This window comes from Pan troglodytes, chromosome 16, assembly GCF_028858775.2.
Source record: "Pan troglodytes isolate AG18354 chromosome 16, NHGRI_mPanTro3-v2.0_pri, whole genome shotgun sequence".
Classification (NCBI taxonomy): Eukaryota; Metazoa; Chordata; class Mammalia; order Primates; family Hominidae; genus Pan; species Pan troglodytes.
The window spans coordinates 28,156,811-28,172,560 of NC_072414.2; the positions used below are offsets into that span (position 1 = coordinate 28,156,811).

Consider the following 15,750-nt stretch of genomic DNA (forward strand, 5'->3'; position numbering starts at 1 on the left):
TGGGAAAGACCCGCCCCCATGATTCAATCATCTCCCACTGGGTCCCTCTCACAACATGTGAGAATTATGGAAGCTACAAGATGAGATTTGGGTGGGGACACAGAGCCAAACCATATCAGGTTTCATGTACTGAAATCAGTTCTACACATTTCTGACAATTGCAGACATTTTTTTCATTATATATATATAACTTTGGACATTTAGGAGACAATTGAAACTTGGGTGGCTGAGGTGGGCTGACCCCAAGTGATGGTTAAAATTTGTGTATCAACTTAACTGAATGCCCAAAGAACTGTTAAACTTGATTTCTGGGCATGTTCATAAGAGTGTTTCTAGAAAAGATTAGCATTTGAACTGGTAGACTGAATAAAGAAGACTGTCCTCACCGATACAGCTGGACATTATCCAATCCACTGAGGGCCTGAACAAAATGCAGAGGAAGGGCAAGTTTGCTCTCTGAGCTAATGCATTCACCCTCTCTTGCCCTTAGACATTGGCTCTCCAGGTTCTTGGGCCTTTTGGTTTGGTCTAAAACTCTACCATCCACTTTCCTGGGCATCCAACTTGCAGATGGCACATTGTGGGACTTCTCAGCCTCCAGAATCACATGAGCCAGTTCCTAATAATAAATATCTTTGGGTGTATATATACATACATGTGTGTGTGTGTGTGTGTGTCTATGTGTGTGTGTGTGTACAAAAGCACACATACACACAAAAAGATATACGTGTGTATATATACATATACACGTATACACAAACGTACACACACACATATATATACCATTGGTTCTTTCTCGAGAGAACCCTAACTAATACAAGCCACCCCCAACAACACTGTAATTATCTATATAATTATCTACATAAATAACATTTTGTTTAAAGGTATTTTCTGTATACTTGAAGGCTTTTTATCTTCAAAATGTTTTAAAATTTGAACTTTCCCACAAAGGATAAAACTTCAATCTCTTAAAAGCCAGCTCCAAATACAGGTAAAAAGAAGAAACTGCTGAGAAGGAGGAAAGAATGCTGAAAGATATCAAGCGGGTGGGAGGTTGTTGGCTTGAGATTTGGAATAGCATTAAGTGGACCTCCTCTGGGTCTCTTGTCCTTTGCAAACACTGATTTCAGTGTTCTAAGACCTCGCTCCTAAGTAAAGGGCATTTTCTCCTCCAAACTGCTATTAAAGACTTTGTTCTTACCTTTTCTCCTCACACCGTCATCTGTCTTCCATCACTCCTTTTATTCCAGCAGCACCACCAGTCTTCTTACCTAGAAGTAAAAGAAAATCAATTTCGAATACTATCTTTGTCATTTCAGTCCAAGGTTCTATTAACACAAAATAATGACAATTTAAGTCATTTATTGTGTGTTTTTTTGTTTTGTTTTTTTTTTTGAGACGGAGTCTCGCTCTGTCGCCCAGGCTGAAGTGCAGTGGCGCATCTTGGCTAACTGCAAGCTCCCCCTCCCGGGTTCACCCGAGTTCACGCCATTTTCCTGCCTCAGCCTCCTGCGTAGCTGGGACTACAGGCGCCCGGAACCATGCCCGGCTATTTTTTTTTTTTTTTTTTTTTGTATTTTTCTAGTAGAGACGGGGTTTCACCGTGTTAGCCAGGATGGTCTCGATCTCCTGACCTCGTGATGCACCCGCCTCGGCCTCCCAAAGTGCTGGGATTACAGGCGTGAGCCACTGCGCCCGGCCATTTATTGTTTTATTGTAAGCCTGTGCACCCAAAGACAGTGTTAGTTCTTCCGTTTTCCATTAAGTGTATTGTATTTTTGTTGTGATCATTTTTGTAATTTAAATATAATTGAAATAGTTACAAAGCTTGTGAAAAATAGCAGCTCAAAGGCAAATAACATGTAATTCTCATTCTATTTGGCAAACCCGGCATCATCATGAAAAGTTACACTTTTTGCACAACAAAGTTCACTTGAAATTTACACCAAAAATTCAAAGTCTTTGAATATTCAAAAGGAAGAGATGTAACAAATGGTTAACATTTAAAAGCTCTCAGTATCTGATTTTCAGGAGTATGTTGTCTTAGGCTACAATGTGAGACATTCAGTGTTTACACTTTCTTCATACAACTTATAAGAGCATAATTAAAACACTCACTTCACAGCTCTACCTTCCACCAAAAAAAATCAGTTTGATATAAGAAAAATAAATACCTTTGACTGGAGGAATTCAATCATAATGAAATCATAAAGGACTAAATGTAGCTTGAATGGGTGGACATTAAAGGAGTGTATGACTAGGCAACTAGTTTTTAAAAGAAATAAACACATAAGAAATGTAGCAGAGGGTGAATAATTGGGAATAATTGAATGAAATCGAGCAAGAGAATATTAGTTGCATATTAAGAAGTATTTCCTAACACTGAGGTTTGATGGAGTCTGGGAAAATCACCCTTTCAAAGGAAATGGTGGAAACTCTTTTTCTTACCTCATTTAAACTAGATTGGCTCAAGCTTCCCTCTGTGGGTATAGGCCTATTTGGACAACTGTAGGTAGATGATTCTAATAAATTGTTTTTACTCCTGATTTCTATGAACCAAACATTTTAAGTCATCTGGTCCTTGATTCTGAAAATAAGTTATTCCCCTTCTAACCCTCTATCTCCTTTTTCTCCTACCATTTCTTTGACCTACTTTTAAAACAAACATCAGGAAAATGTACTATATCATTCTTTTGACAGAGTAAAATGAACTGAGTAAATAAGAGTATTTAAATGTGGTCCAGTTTTAGTTTGGAATATTCTTGGAATGGAAATTTGTATCTATTAAATAAGAACTAGCTGTTTGAGCCTTGTTAAGAAAATGTTTACTATGATTATTGTAACTCTAAAGTAATACAGAATTCAGTTCTAATTACAAAAGTGTTCTATTCAACCAACCACTCAGAACACCCTCCATTCAAATGCTCTTGTTATTCCATAAAATTTATGGTAAAACCTCAATTTTTATTTCACATATGTAGTAAAAAATATATTTATACAATTATACTTATAAATAATATGAATACATAAAATATATTTTTATTTTCTATAAGTACTATATATTATTTTACAATAATATATAACAATTTCCACATTTAATAAGCTAAAATTCTGTAAGTATAGTTGTTACAACAAATAGCATTATTTCCTTGGATTTATTAAAATTACATAGCTTTTCTATATAAACAATAAGAAGTTTCCAGAGACACAAGTTGGGAAATTTATTTGTTTGTAGTAGATGACAAATTTTGTATATTGAAATATAAATAGCAAGTAGAATTTTCACATTTTTCCTTCAACTTAAATGCCTGTGCTATGGTATATAGGAAAAGGAGATTTCTCAAATATGAGTCAGAAAAGGTTACCTTATTTTTTCCCCAGGTAAGACTAGTGATTTTGATGGGGTCAAAATTACCAAAAATGATTTAGGATGTAGAATGAAGGGCCACATCTTGTAACCAAACAACAATTGACTGAAGTTTCTCATCTATTCACGTTGCTGTTGGAGAAGCTGTTTGGGAAACCCCTTTCCATATCTTCTTGTTGACCAGTTTGAACCAAGAACATTATTTGATCATTCTAGGCAAAGAGCAGTCTTGTTTCCATAAATGTTGTTTATAGAGCCGAGTACAATGGTGCAATTGGCCTCCTCCTTATAATGAATGAAACACTTGGTAATCTTGGGGGTTTCTAATCTGTTTATCAGATGGACTGATGAGCTGGATTTATTTAATTGTTATCACCAAGCTGACCTATGTCATAATGACAGATAATGTTTCAATGAACAAAAGTATCATCTGTCTCAGGTTTTTCTTTTCTATGAAAAGAGAAATTTATGTTCAAACATCCCACTTTTCCCACTTTTTAAATGTAAATATGTCAGAGATATATTAAAATGGCATTCAATATAGACTACTATTTTTAAAACAAAGTTGTCATTTGACTCCTGGTGAATTGCTCATAAATTCAGGACTGAATAAAGAGATCAGATTACATTAAATGCATTTTGGTATCTATAACTTTCTGCAATGAATTAAAACCGGCTGATTGTGTCTCCAGTGCATTTCATTTTCCGTTGATTCATGTACTGTAATATAACCTTCAAAATTCCCTTATGCCAACAAACTCACTGAGATATGCTGAGTGCAGGAGGAGATTAAAGTGGCTATAAGATTGAAAACTGTATGAAGGCATCAGATAATGCAGTAGAGGTATAATGAAAGTGTAAACAAAGCTGGCAAATGTAGAAATTACTGTTCATATAATCCACTGTTGAATTCAATGGAGAGTTTAGCTCACTGCCAAATATATATTAATATCCAACAAATTGGCAAGATCAATACACCAAGCCCGTTTCATTCTTATTAAAGTATTTTTTCTCTTTGAGGTTAAGCATAAGTAAGGCATGCCATTCTTCCTTGGAAAACGTAATATTTCCCCAATAGGAATTTAGCATTCAGGTATACGCAGACTCCTAACTCTGAGACACTCACATCAGAAGATTTTCTGCCACTCTTTAAAATTGAAGTTACTTATAGAAACAACCTCTCATATTTTCCTGAGCAGTAGCTTTTTGTTTCTGCGTTGTGAAAGCCAAACCATCCCTTAAAGGCTCTTTAAACTGGCCAAAAAACAAGGCATTATTACTGTGCTAGGAGCCTCTATTGTTTCGGTAGTAGCTACAGCTATGGATGAATGCTTTCAACAGAAGTTAAAAGAGATAATGAGTCTTTAATGATACAAAATCAGAGCCTTGTGTGCCTAGTGAAGCCTGACACAAGCTCCAGCTTGCAGCTAGCAAGGAGAGCTCATCCGCTATCTGTTTTATAGGCCAAAAATACCCACAAAGTGCCTTATTGGAAAATTATGTATCCCTTAAGATAGGATCAGTGGTATTTGTCTGTTAGGTTAAACTCTTCTGAGATGCAAAACAAAATAGGAAGGTAAGCCTATATTCTTTTCATCTCCATATATCTCTTTGAAAGTTTAAGGTGAATACATCTCTACCCTCAAAGCAGCAGTTTCTGTTTTATTCCAGAGTTTTTCAGTATCAATTTCCGTTTGTGTGCATATGATTCTCTTTTCTCTACCAAAAATGCAAACAAGAAACTCCAATGTCACCTGCCCGCACATACTTTCTGTTATGCTGACCAGAGAGTAGATTCCTTGGCTCAGTCGAAAGAGATTTTTGCCCATCAAGTATTAGGAAACTGGGTTGAATCTTAACTCTGTAAATGTGTTAAGTAGCAGCCAAAAACTTCTGGAGATCAGTCAGGGGAAATCTCCTCTGTGAGCTCAAGCCAGGCTCCTTGATGTTAAATCAGATTTGCTTCTGAAAGGATTGGCATGTTTGATATGATTAGGAAGTGTCAGTTGTGCTGATTATAAATTTAAAAAAAAAAGATCTGGAAAATAAGAAACATAAGGCCACATTGCTGTGCTCTACTTCTTGCAATGATGCTTTAAAAGTGATGGAAATGGGAATTATTTATTGTAGGAATACTAACTAGGTTATTGTATAAGGATTTGCGTGTTATCATCACTGTATTAAGGTGCCAAAATCAGTTACAGGAGTGAAGAGAGAAAAATATCAACATAACATGACTTGGTGTGTATTTAGTATGCATTTTTCTTTTATTTTCAAAAATGATTAATGAGTGTGAGTGAATTTGGGGTCTTGGAGGAAGATCAAATTAGGTACGCAAATAGCCCATAATTTGTTGAAAGGAATGAAATTATCCATTTTTTTTTTTTAAGAAAATGTGTTGTATTTTTGCCTCTCTTCTCATTTATTGTCCCTCATTCCTATTCCAGCCATTTACTTTCTCTCTTTTGGACACAGTGGTGCCAGTGAGGGCTAATCATTAAAGTTGCCACTAGAGAAAGCAGATGTGGGGAATGTTTAGAAGAGCTAGAAGATAGGGGGTGCCAGGCGTGTTCACTCATACCTGTAATCCCAGCACTTTGGGAGACTGATGTAGGTGGGTCACTTGAGGGCAGGAGTTCAAGACCAGTGTGGCCAACATGGAGAAACCCCATCTCTACTAAAAATACAAAAATTAGCAGGCCCTGGTGTGTGATGTTCCCCTCCCTGTGTCCATGTGTTCTTATTCTTCAACTCCCACTTATGAGTGAGAACATGTGGTGTTTGGTTTTCTGTTCTTGTGTTAGTTTGCTGAGAATGATGGTTTCCAGCTTCATCCATGCCTCTGCAAAGGACATGAACTCATCCTTTTTATGGCTGCATAGTATTCTGCGGTGTATATGTGCCATATTTTCTTTATCCGGTCTATCATTGATGGGCATTTGGGTTGGTTGCAAGTCTTCGCTATTGTGAATAGTGCTGCAATAAACATATGTGTGCACGTGCCTTTATAGTAGAATGATTTATAATCCTTTGGGTATATACCCAGTAATGGGATTGCTGGGTCAAATGGTATTTCTGGTTCTAGATCCTTAAGGAATTGCCACACTCTCTTCCACAATGGTTAAACTAATTTACACTTCCACCAACAGTGTAAGAGTGTTCCTATTTCTCCACATCCTCTCCAGTATCTGTTGTTTCCTGACTTTTTAATGATCACCATTCTAACGGGCATGAGTTAGCATCTCATTGTGGTTTTGATTTGCATTTCTCTAATGACCAGTGGTGATGAGCTTTTTTCATATGTTTTTGGCCACATAAATGTCTTCTTTTGAGAAGTGTCTGTTCGTATCCTTTGCCCACTTTTTGATGGGGTTGTTTGTTTTTTCTTGTAAATTTGCTTACGTTCTTTGTAGATTCTGGACATTAGCCCTTTGTCAGATGGATAGATTGCAAAAATTTTCTCCCATTCTGCAGGTTGCCTGTCCACTCTGATGATAGTTTCTTTTGCTGTGCAGAAGCTCTTTTGCTTAATTAGATCCCATTTGTCAATTTTGGCTTTTGTTGCCATTGCTTTTGGTGTTTTAGTCACGAAGTCATTGCCCATGCCTATGTCCTGAATGGTATTGCCTAGGTTTTCTTCTAGGGTTTTTATGGTTTTAGGTCTTACATTTAAGTCTTTAATCTATCTCAAGTTATTTTTTGTGTAAGGTATAAGGAAGGGGTCCAGTTTCAGTTTTCTGCATATAGCTAGCCAGTTTCCAAACACCATTTATTAAATAGGGAATCCTTTCCACATTGCTTGTTTTTGTCAGGTTTGTCAAAGATCAGATGGTTGTAGATGTGTGGTGTTATTTCTGAGCCATAAATTTTAAAATTGAGACGGTGGTTGGTCATTTTGTCATTCTATTTAGATACTTTCACTGTTATTGAGAGTGGCAGGAGGCAGCCAGATGCCTAGGCAGATAGGAACATCCCCAGAGAAACCCCACCTTCAAGCCAAAAACAGCCTGAATGCTGAAAGAGACCAGACTGCTGGTCCCAGATGAAACCTGCCACCCAGAGTGAGAACTTCTGTTACTGTTTGCCCACCCTTTCCCAGTTGATTCTTTCTGAATAATGCCTTCTAACCAATTGAATGTTGCCTTTTTCAATATTAACTATGGGCTACCCCTCCCCCATTCTGAGCCCATAAAAAGCCATGCACTCAGCCATGTTAAGGAGACTTTTACACCTTGAGGTAGGGGGACCACCCCTGCATCCTCTCTCCATGGAAAGCTGTTTCATCACCCAATAGAATTCTCCACCTTGCTCATGCTTTGATTGTCAGTGCATCCTCATTCTTCTTGGGCGTGGGACAAGAACTTGGGAGCCAGTGCACAGGCCAGACTCAGACCAGGTGGGCCAAGTGGGTGGCCATCTCCTGCAGCAGGCAGCATGGCTGAGTGAGGCCCAGGTGAGGCATTGCCAGCCAGAGGTCCCTGGCTTGCAGTGACTGAGAAGAAAATCCTGTGTCATTATGATTTTTCTTTATGTTATATTGTTAATAATGCAAACAATATACAGGATATATTGATTCATATAATTTCCAATTGTTTGTAGTAAATAGAGTTATGTTGAAATATTGCAAATCATTCTGTATTATACTTAATAACAGCAATAAAATTTTAAAAGTTAATCAACAATTCAGTAAAATACATAATGAGACTTAAAATGCTCTTTGTTCAAGAATTAGACCATAACTTCCAGCAGAATTGCAGATTTGTTTCATTACCTGAATGTCAGTTTGACACACAATAAAAACTGTTGGTTTCATTGGATTACATAGAGAAGCAAACAAACTGATGAAAGATAAAAGAGAATAACACTTTCTATCAAAGCAAATAATTTAAAACTATTTTTGCTTTGCTTTTCTACCACCAAATTTGATAATATATCCGTTTTAGTATTTTTGAGCAGTATGGATCCTATACTGCTCCTGTTTTCCTTCCTGTTTAACTAACATTTTTAAAAGCTTACGTGTGCACTTTTACTAGAATATTATTTTTATCTTCATAATCCATTGCTAAATAAATAAAGGCACTTTTCTCTATAATCCAATGCCTTAATTTATAGTATTAATAAATTTTCTAGTAGATAAAATGAATATATATACACTTGTGTCTGTGTAATCAGAACTTGATTATTAATCAACATCAAAAAATGTTAATAAAGTGTACATTTAAAAGAGAACAGGCAATATCATTCTCATACACAAAATATGTATTTTTTCCTACTACAGTATATATCAGGTGCTTGTTCTGCTCTAAGAAAAAGATAAAAATGAATACTAAGTTCTTATTTTAAAGTTAACGCTATAATATATTGTTATATTAAGGAAGGAAGTGGCAGTAATAGCAGACTTTACTAAGGCCTTGGTAGCAGTAGCACTTGATCTTGAGTCCTCATTTTGACACCTACTATTTTTCTGACTTTTCTTTTGCTTCTTCGTTTATCAATTCTAAAAATTTAACCTTGGGATCCAGGCTGGGTGGACCAGCAAATGAACTCAGGAGAACTGTTATGGATCAGAACAGGGGAGAGTTGGGAAACTGGTGGTTCCCATAATGACAAAGAGCAATTGTAATTTAAAAAAAGGGATAAATTAGCCAAAAATTAAACATATATTAGCTTTTATTTTTTACTTTGTAGGCTCAATGCATCAATATTTGCATGTATATGAGTATCACATATTTTTAAAAACTTAAAAACTTTTAAAAACTGAGAGAATATATTGATTTATTCATTAAAGTTTCCCTTAAATGATTCTCCTCTTACATCTTAATTTCCATGTCCTTCATCTCTAACTATAGTTGATTATCAAAGAGCACATGCTTCATACTCTACTGAAGGAACAACACAAGACAGAAGTAGTGGTATTTAGCATTCTTTAACATTTCATTGTTTTGAATTAATATTCCATTACCTGAGACATCTTAGCACACATTTTATACCCGACCTCTGTATAATGAAACATTCAATTGTAATGGAAATTTCTTCTTCTGCAGACTTTACAAAGAACATCCACACCAAAGCTGAACCAAAGACAAAATTATTACACACTGGTATCCTGAAAACATCTACTATATCATAAGGTAGCCATTTCCAATGAAAACATTTGTCTTGTCAGAGAGCACCTAATAATACCTAGTAAAGATTATATGATAAGCAAGTGTCCTAGTTTTCCATTCAGAAAGGGAATTTACATGGAATAGATTTAATGTTTTAGTTATGATTAGACACTTTCTTTAATACTTAAACTTGGCACACAATTTCTTTATCTAATCTAATCTATTTTCATTTTAAAAATACATACACGAGATTTCAATTTCACACAGTGAGTGTTCCTATGAGTTTATTTTAATAGTATAATCCATCGTAATTTTAAATAATTTTCCGTTTGCTATAATTTTCATTATTTTGGCTTTATTAAACATCTTTGTTCTGCTCCTTCTAGCATCCTGTAATGATACCTGATTATCCTTGATGTAAAATAATATTGTGCTGATAAATAACCATATTATTTTTCAGATTGTTTTAGTAGCAAGAAACAGAAATTCAATTAGAACCAACTAAAGCAAAAAGTACGAAAGTCACCAAATCAAGGGAAGGGCAGGGAAATATCAATACAGTCTGGCTCTCTGTTGCCTCTCATTCCCTCTGTGAATCAGTGTTAATCTCTTTTAGTCACTGGTATGATTATCTGAGCCCAGAATATAACTGTTTTTTATAAAAATAAAGTATGGTTGTGCTTTAAATATATGTTGATATATTCCAGGAATAAGCATGCTTTCTTTTATTCACAATTTTACCCAGAATTATTAACTATTTTAAAAATATTGCATCAGTAAAACAATTTGTGGTATCTGAGTCACAAATACAATAACATATCAGTCTGAATTGGAAACTGTCATATTTATAATTTTAAAGGTAAATAAAAATTATGACTTTAGATGGCAGAAATAAATCTTAACATAATAGTAATTATAATGCATTTAAATGGATTAAACTCACCAATTAAAGCAGATTCTCCAGTTAGATCAACAAAACAACCAAGATCTAGCAATAGTTTCCCACAAAGGGGCTATACAAAGTACATGCAGATTAGTAACTGCCTGTAACCTATTTGTTACTAATCTGTGACAAAATAACTGTAGAAATTGAGTTAGAATGTGTTCAATGTTACAGAAATTTGACAAAGTAATTCCATGTCTGTCTAAGCTAATAATAACAAGTAGGCTTGTATTTTGAATGGCTTTATTTATTTTCTTTTTTTAGAAAACATACTTATTGCATTTTACAAAAGGAAGATACAGAAATAGAATAGAAAATTTAGAAAACCTGGATTTTCCCCCAGATGGTTTGAGAAGCACTGGTCTTTAAGGTACACACTTAAAGAATATCAAAAACTTGACAACTTAAGACTGAAAATAATGTGTCGGGCAAACATAAGTCAACAGAAAGTTGGAGTAGTGAATATTTCTCACAAAATAGAATTCAAGGCAAAAAGGTATCATAAAGTACAAAATGTGTTACTTACTGGTCAAAGAAACAATGGAGTAAAAGTAACATACCTGCACCTCACAATATTGTTTTAGACTATGTAACGCAGTAATCTTATTTACAATAGCCACACTGCAAAAACCCTAGCGATACATCTAACCAAGATCTCTACAAGGGAAACTACAAAACACTGTTGAAAGAAATCATAGATAACACAAACAAATGGAAAAAATATTCCATGCTCATGGATTGGAAGAATCAATGGCATTAAAACAGGCATAGTGCCCAAAGCAATCTACAAATTCAATGCTATCCCTATCAAACTACCATCATTTTTCACAGCATTAGGAAAAGTTATTCTAAAATTCATATGGAACCAAAAAAGGAGCCAGAATAGCCAAGGCATGCCTAAGCAAAAACAACAAAGCCCCAGGCATCATGTTACCCAACTTTAAACTATACTATAAGGCTAAAGTAATGAAAACAGCATGGCACTGTACAAAAACAGACACATAGACCAATGGAACAGAATAGAGAACGCAGAAATAAAGCTGCACACCCACAGACACCTTATCTTCGATAAAGTCAACAAAAATAAGCAATAGGGAAAGAACTTCCTATTCAACACATGGTGCTGGGATAGCTGGTTAGCCATGTGCAGAAGAATAAAACTGGACCACTATCTTTCACAATACACAGAAATTAACTCAAGATGAACTAAAGATTTAAATGTAAGACCTCAAACTATATGGATCCTAAAAGAAAACCTAGAAGGCACCATTCTGGATATTGGCTTTAGGAAAGAATTTATGACTAAGTCCTCAAAAGCAATTGCAACAAAAACAAAAATTGACAAGTGAGACCAAATGGCTTTCTGCACAGCAAAAGAAACTATCAGCAGAGGAAGCAGACAACCTACAGAATGGGAGAAAATATTTATGAACTATGCATCCAACAAAGGTCTAATATCCAAAATCTATAAGGAACTTAATTCAACAGCAAAAGACAAATAACTCCATTAAAAAGAGGGCAAAAGACATGACTGAACACTTCTCAAAAGAAGACACACAAGCTGCCAACAAACATAGGAAAATGCTCAGCCTCGTTAACCGTTAGAGAAATGCAAATCAAAACCATCTCACACAAGTCAGATTAGCTATTACTAAAAATTCAAAAAACAATAGATCCTGGCAAGGCTGTGGAGAAGAGAAATGCTTATACACTCTTGGTGAGAATGTAAATTAGCTCAGCCACTGGGGAAAGCAGTTTGGAGATATCACAAAGAACTTAAAACAGAACTACTACTCAACCCAACAATCCCAATACTGGGTATATGTCCAAAAGAAAATAAATCTTTCTGCCAAAAACACAAATGTACTTGTATGTTCATCGCAGCACTATTCGCAATAGCAAAGACATGGAATCAACCAATGTGCTCATCAACAGTGAGTTGGATAAAGAAAATGTGGGACATATACACCATGGAATACTACATAGCCACAAAAAAGAACAAAATCACATCTTTTGCAGCAACATGGGTGTAGCTGTAGGCCATTATCCTAAGTGAATTAATGCAGGAACAGAAAACCAAATACCACAAGTTCTCACTTGTAAGTGGGAGCTAAGAAATGGGCGCACATAGATATAAAGGTGGCAACAGTAAACACTCGGGATACCAGAGGGCAGAGGGAGGGAGGAGAGCAAGGGTTGAAAACCTAACTATTGGGTACTATACTCACCATATGGGTGACAGGATCATTCCTACCCCAAACCTCAGCATCACACAATATACCCAGGTAACAAACCTGCACATGTACCTCCTGAATCTAAAATAAAAGTTGAAATTACCAAAAAATAAAAATAAAAACAAAATAAATTAGCAGAGAGACAAAAAGAATATGTAAATTTAAAAAATTATATACACGCAAATCAATAATTGTTATTGTTGATTTTCATGTATCCCTCTCAGAAAAAAATAGATAAATCCAAGAAAATACTAGGTGGGATATACACCACCTAAATAATTCAATTAATAACCTCAAAATATTATTTATTAAAATATTTTTACTTAAAAATATAGAATACACATTTTATTTTTGAGCAAACACAAAACATTACAAAAATTGGTTCTGAACTTGGCCACAAAAGAAACTTCAATAAATTCCAGAGAAGGTCAGGCGTAGTGGCTCAGGCCTCTAAACCCAACACTTTGGGAGACCAGGCAGGAGGAAGGCTTGAGACCAGGAGTTCAAGAGCAGCCTGAGCAACATAGCGAGACCCCCCCATTTCTACAGAAAAAGTAAAAAAAATCAGCCAGGTGTGGTGGCATGTGCCTACAGTCCTCGCTACTTGGAAGGCTAAAGTGGATTGCTTGAGTCTAGGAGTTCAAGGCTACTTGATCTTCCTAAACCTGTTTTGTTATTGTAAAAGACAGAAATAATGATGCCTACTCCATGATGTTTTTAATGATAATTAAATGAGGCGAGCTCTCATCTTGCCACTGCACTCCAGCCTGGGCACAGAATAAGACACCGTCTCTTAAAAAAAAAAAAAATTCCAGAGGATGAAATCATAGAGTTTATGTTCTCTGAAGACAGTACTGTAGATCAATATAAAAAATCTAAGTAAAAGTCCCATATATATGACATATAAGTAATATACTTCTTTGCATTTAAAAGTAAATACTAAAGAAAAAATAAAATATTTAAATTAAATAGTAAAAACCCTGCAGTCCACAATGTGTGTTACATATACAAAGTTGAAAAACTAGAAAGATAAAATAAAATGAAGCTAACCATTCAACTCAAAAAGATTAAATGATAGTCACAGAGAAAAACTAAAAATAGAAATGAAAGAAATAATAAAGATAAAAGAAAAATTAATAAATCCAGAACAAAAAACAGTAGAGAATATTTATAAAACAGAAAACTGAGACTTAAAGTTACTCACATGAACCTCTGGCAAGACAGATTCAACAAAAAATAAAAGAAGACGCAAATGAAAGAAATTCCAATTATATAAAAAAAAATTCCAGACCAAAAAGGTAGTTCTAAAATAATACAAATAATATTATCAAAAGCCCATAGGCTAATAAGTTTGAAAACTGAGAGAAATAATATGCTTCTTACAAAAATAGTCCAAGAAGAAAAAAAATTTGGATCAGTGTTTATTAGCATAGACCAATAACCTCAAAACCTATATTCAATTGTTTTATAAGTAAATTCAATAAATCATTCAAGGAACAGATAATATGTAATTCCTATTTTATGCAAAGATGAAAAACTACCTATTAATATAATTTATGATGCTAGTATATTAAGAAGATAAATTATGATTATCTCAATATATACACAACAGAAAAAAACTTAGCAAACCAGTAAAAGGAAAATTTCTCAGTGTGGAAACAGTCACATACCAAATAGATTGTGAGGTACAATATTCATTGCTCTAAGAATAAACTCTCCATTTATTCCAGTAACGGTTTGCCCTGTGTCACCTGCATTCTCACTTGGTTTTCGTTACAACAAAAACAAACTGTGTGTGAGTGCATGTATGTATGTGTGTATGTGCCTATATCTATGTAACAAGTATGTATAATACATATACACATCATCTATATAAGTAACAACTCATAACACATTTATTAAGATTGTCTTGTGTTCTGGTTTGACAAAATTGCTTTCTTCTCATGCTATGCAAGTTGCAAAATTGGCTGGGTGCCCTGAGATGCAATTTAAAGTGTCATATAAGTTATCATGCTCTGTTCTGTTATTTACAAAAATATCCCTCCAAACAAAATTGACAAAAAAATGGACTCTGTTATTTCTGTTGAAGCTGTCTTCTTGTCAATAAAGTTTACACATTTCAATGAATACTACTCTGTATAATTTTTAGATTATATTACACTTTTGCAGCTGGAGTAGATACTAAAAACCACCATAAAGTATGCTCACTTTCTATGCATAACAGCTGCTTGTAGAACCGTAATATCCTGCATACTTCCATTTTTTTTCTTGTTAAATATACATTTATGAAGAGCTTTGGTTTTGAGAGTCCAGGATTCTTTCTTCGGATTGGGTGTGGGACAATAGTTATACAACTGGAAACAAAAAGACAGTATCCATCTGTGTCACTGCTCAGTGAATGCACAGGTTTAATATCATCATTGTTTAAGGTAATTTGGGCAGTAATTACATATGAAAGGCAGTACCAAATAATAACATAATTCCAGAAATGCGATAGATACTGATAATGACTATAAAGCTGTTCACAAAATGTGGCTTATAATCTCAAGGGTCTCAGAAAGCTAAGATTCATATATTCTTCATGACACTAAATTAACTATATGATCATGACTAAGCTACTTGATCATCCTAAACCTCAGTTTTGTTATTTGTAAAAAACGGAAATAATGATGCCTACTTCATGATGTTCTTAATGATAATTAAATATGATAATATAGAAGAATACCTAGTACAATGTAGTCACTTAAGAAGTTTGATGGATTTAAATTGCTATCTAATAAACCATTTATGTTATGTGTTATTAAAAGCACAGTTGTGAGGTGCATGCTTGCTGCACAACTGAGTGAAGTGTGACATTCATAAACCCAGGGAATCATTCCGTCATCAGTGGTTTTCAGGCATTTTCTCATGGTTCATTTCAACCACTGGGAAACTTGAAGAGAAAAGATGTTAGTTGATAATAATAATAGTAATCATGTTTACTGATGCTGTAATCTGAGTGGCCATGAGTTCTCCACCATTCTGAGTTCATCCTTTCCTTTGGTATCCAAAAATATTAAGTCACATCCACCTCTGGAAAACTGTAAGAAATCTAGTCTC

The 15,750-nt window shown here is 34.8% G+C and overlaps 1 long non-coding RNA gene across 1 annotated transcript in view; it reads right to left on the reverse strand.

Moving 5' to 3' along the window:
• Positions 1 to 1,022: 1,022 nt before the first annotated feature.
• Positions 1,023 to 15,750, reverse strand: part of LOC107968584 (uncharacterized) — an 83,928-nt gene continuing 69,200 nt past the window's right edge. Inside the window, exon 3 of the long non-coding RNA XR_001709861.3 lies at positions 1,023 to 1,271. This is a non-coding gene — a long non-coding RNA (uncharacterized LOC107968584). The remainder of the gene's footprint in view (positions 1,272 to 15,750) is intronic.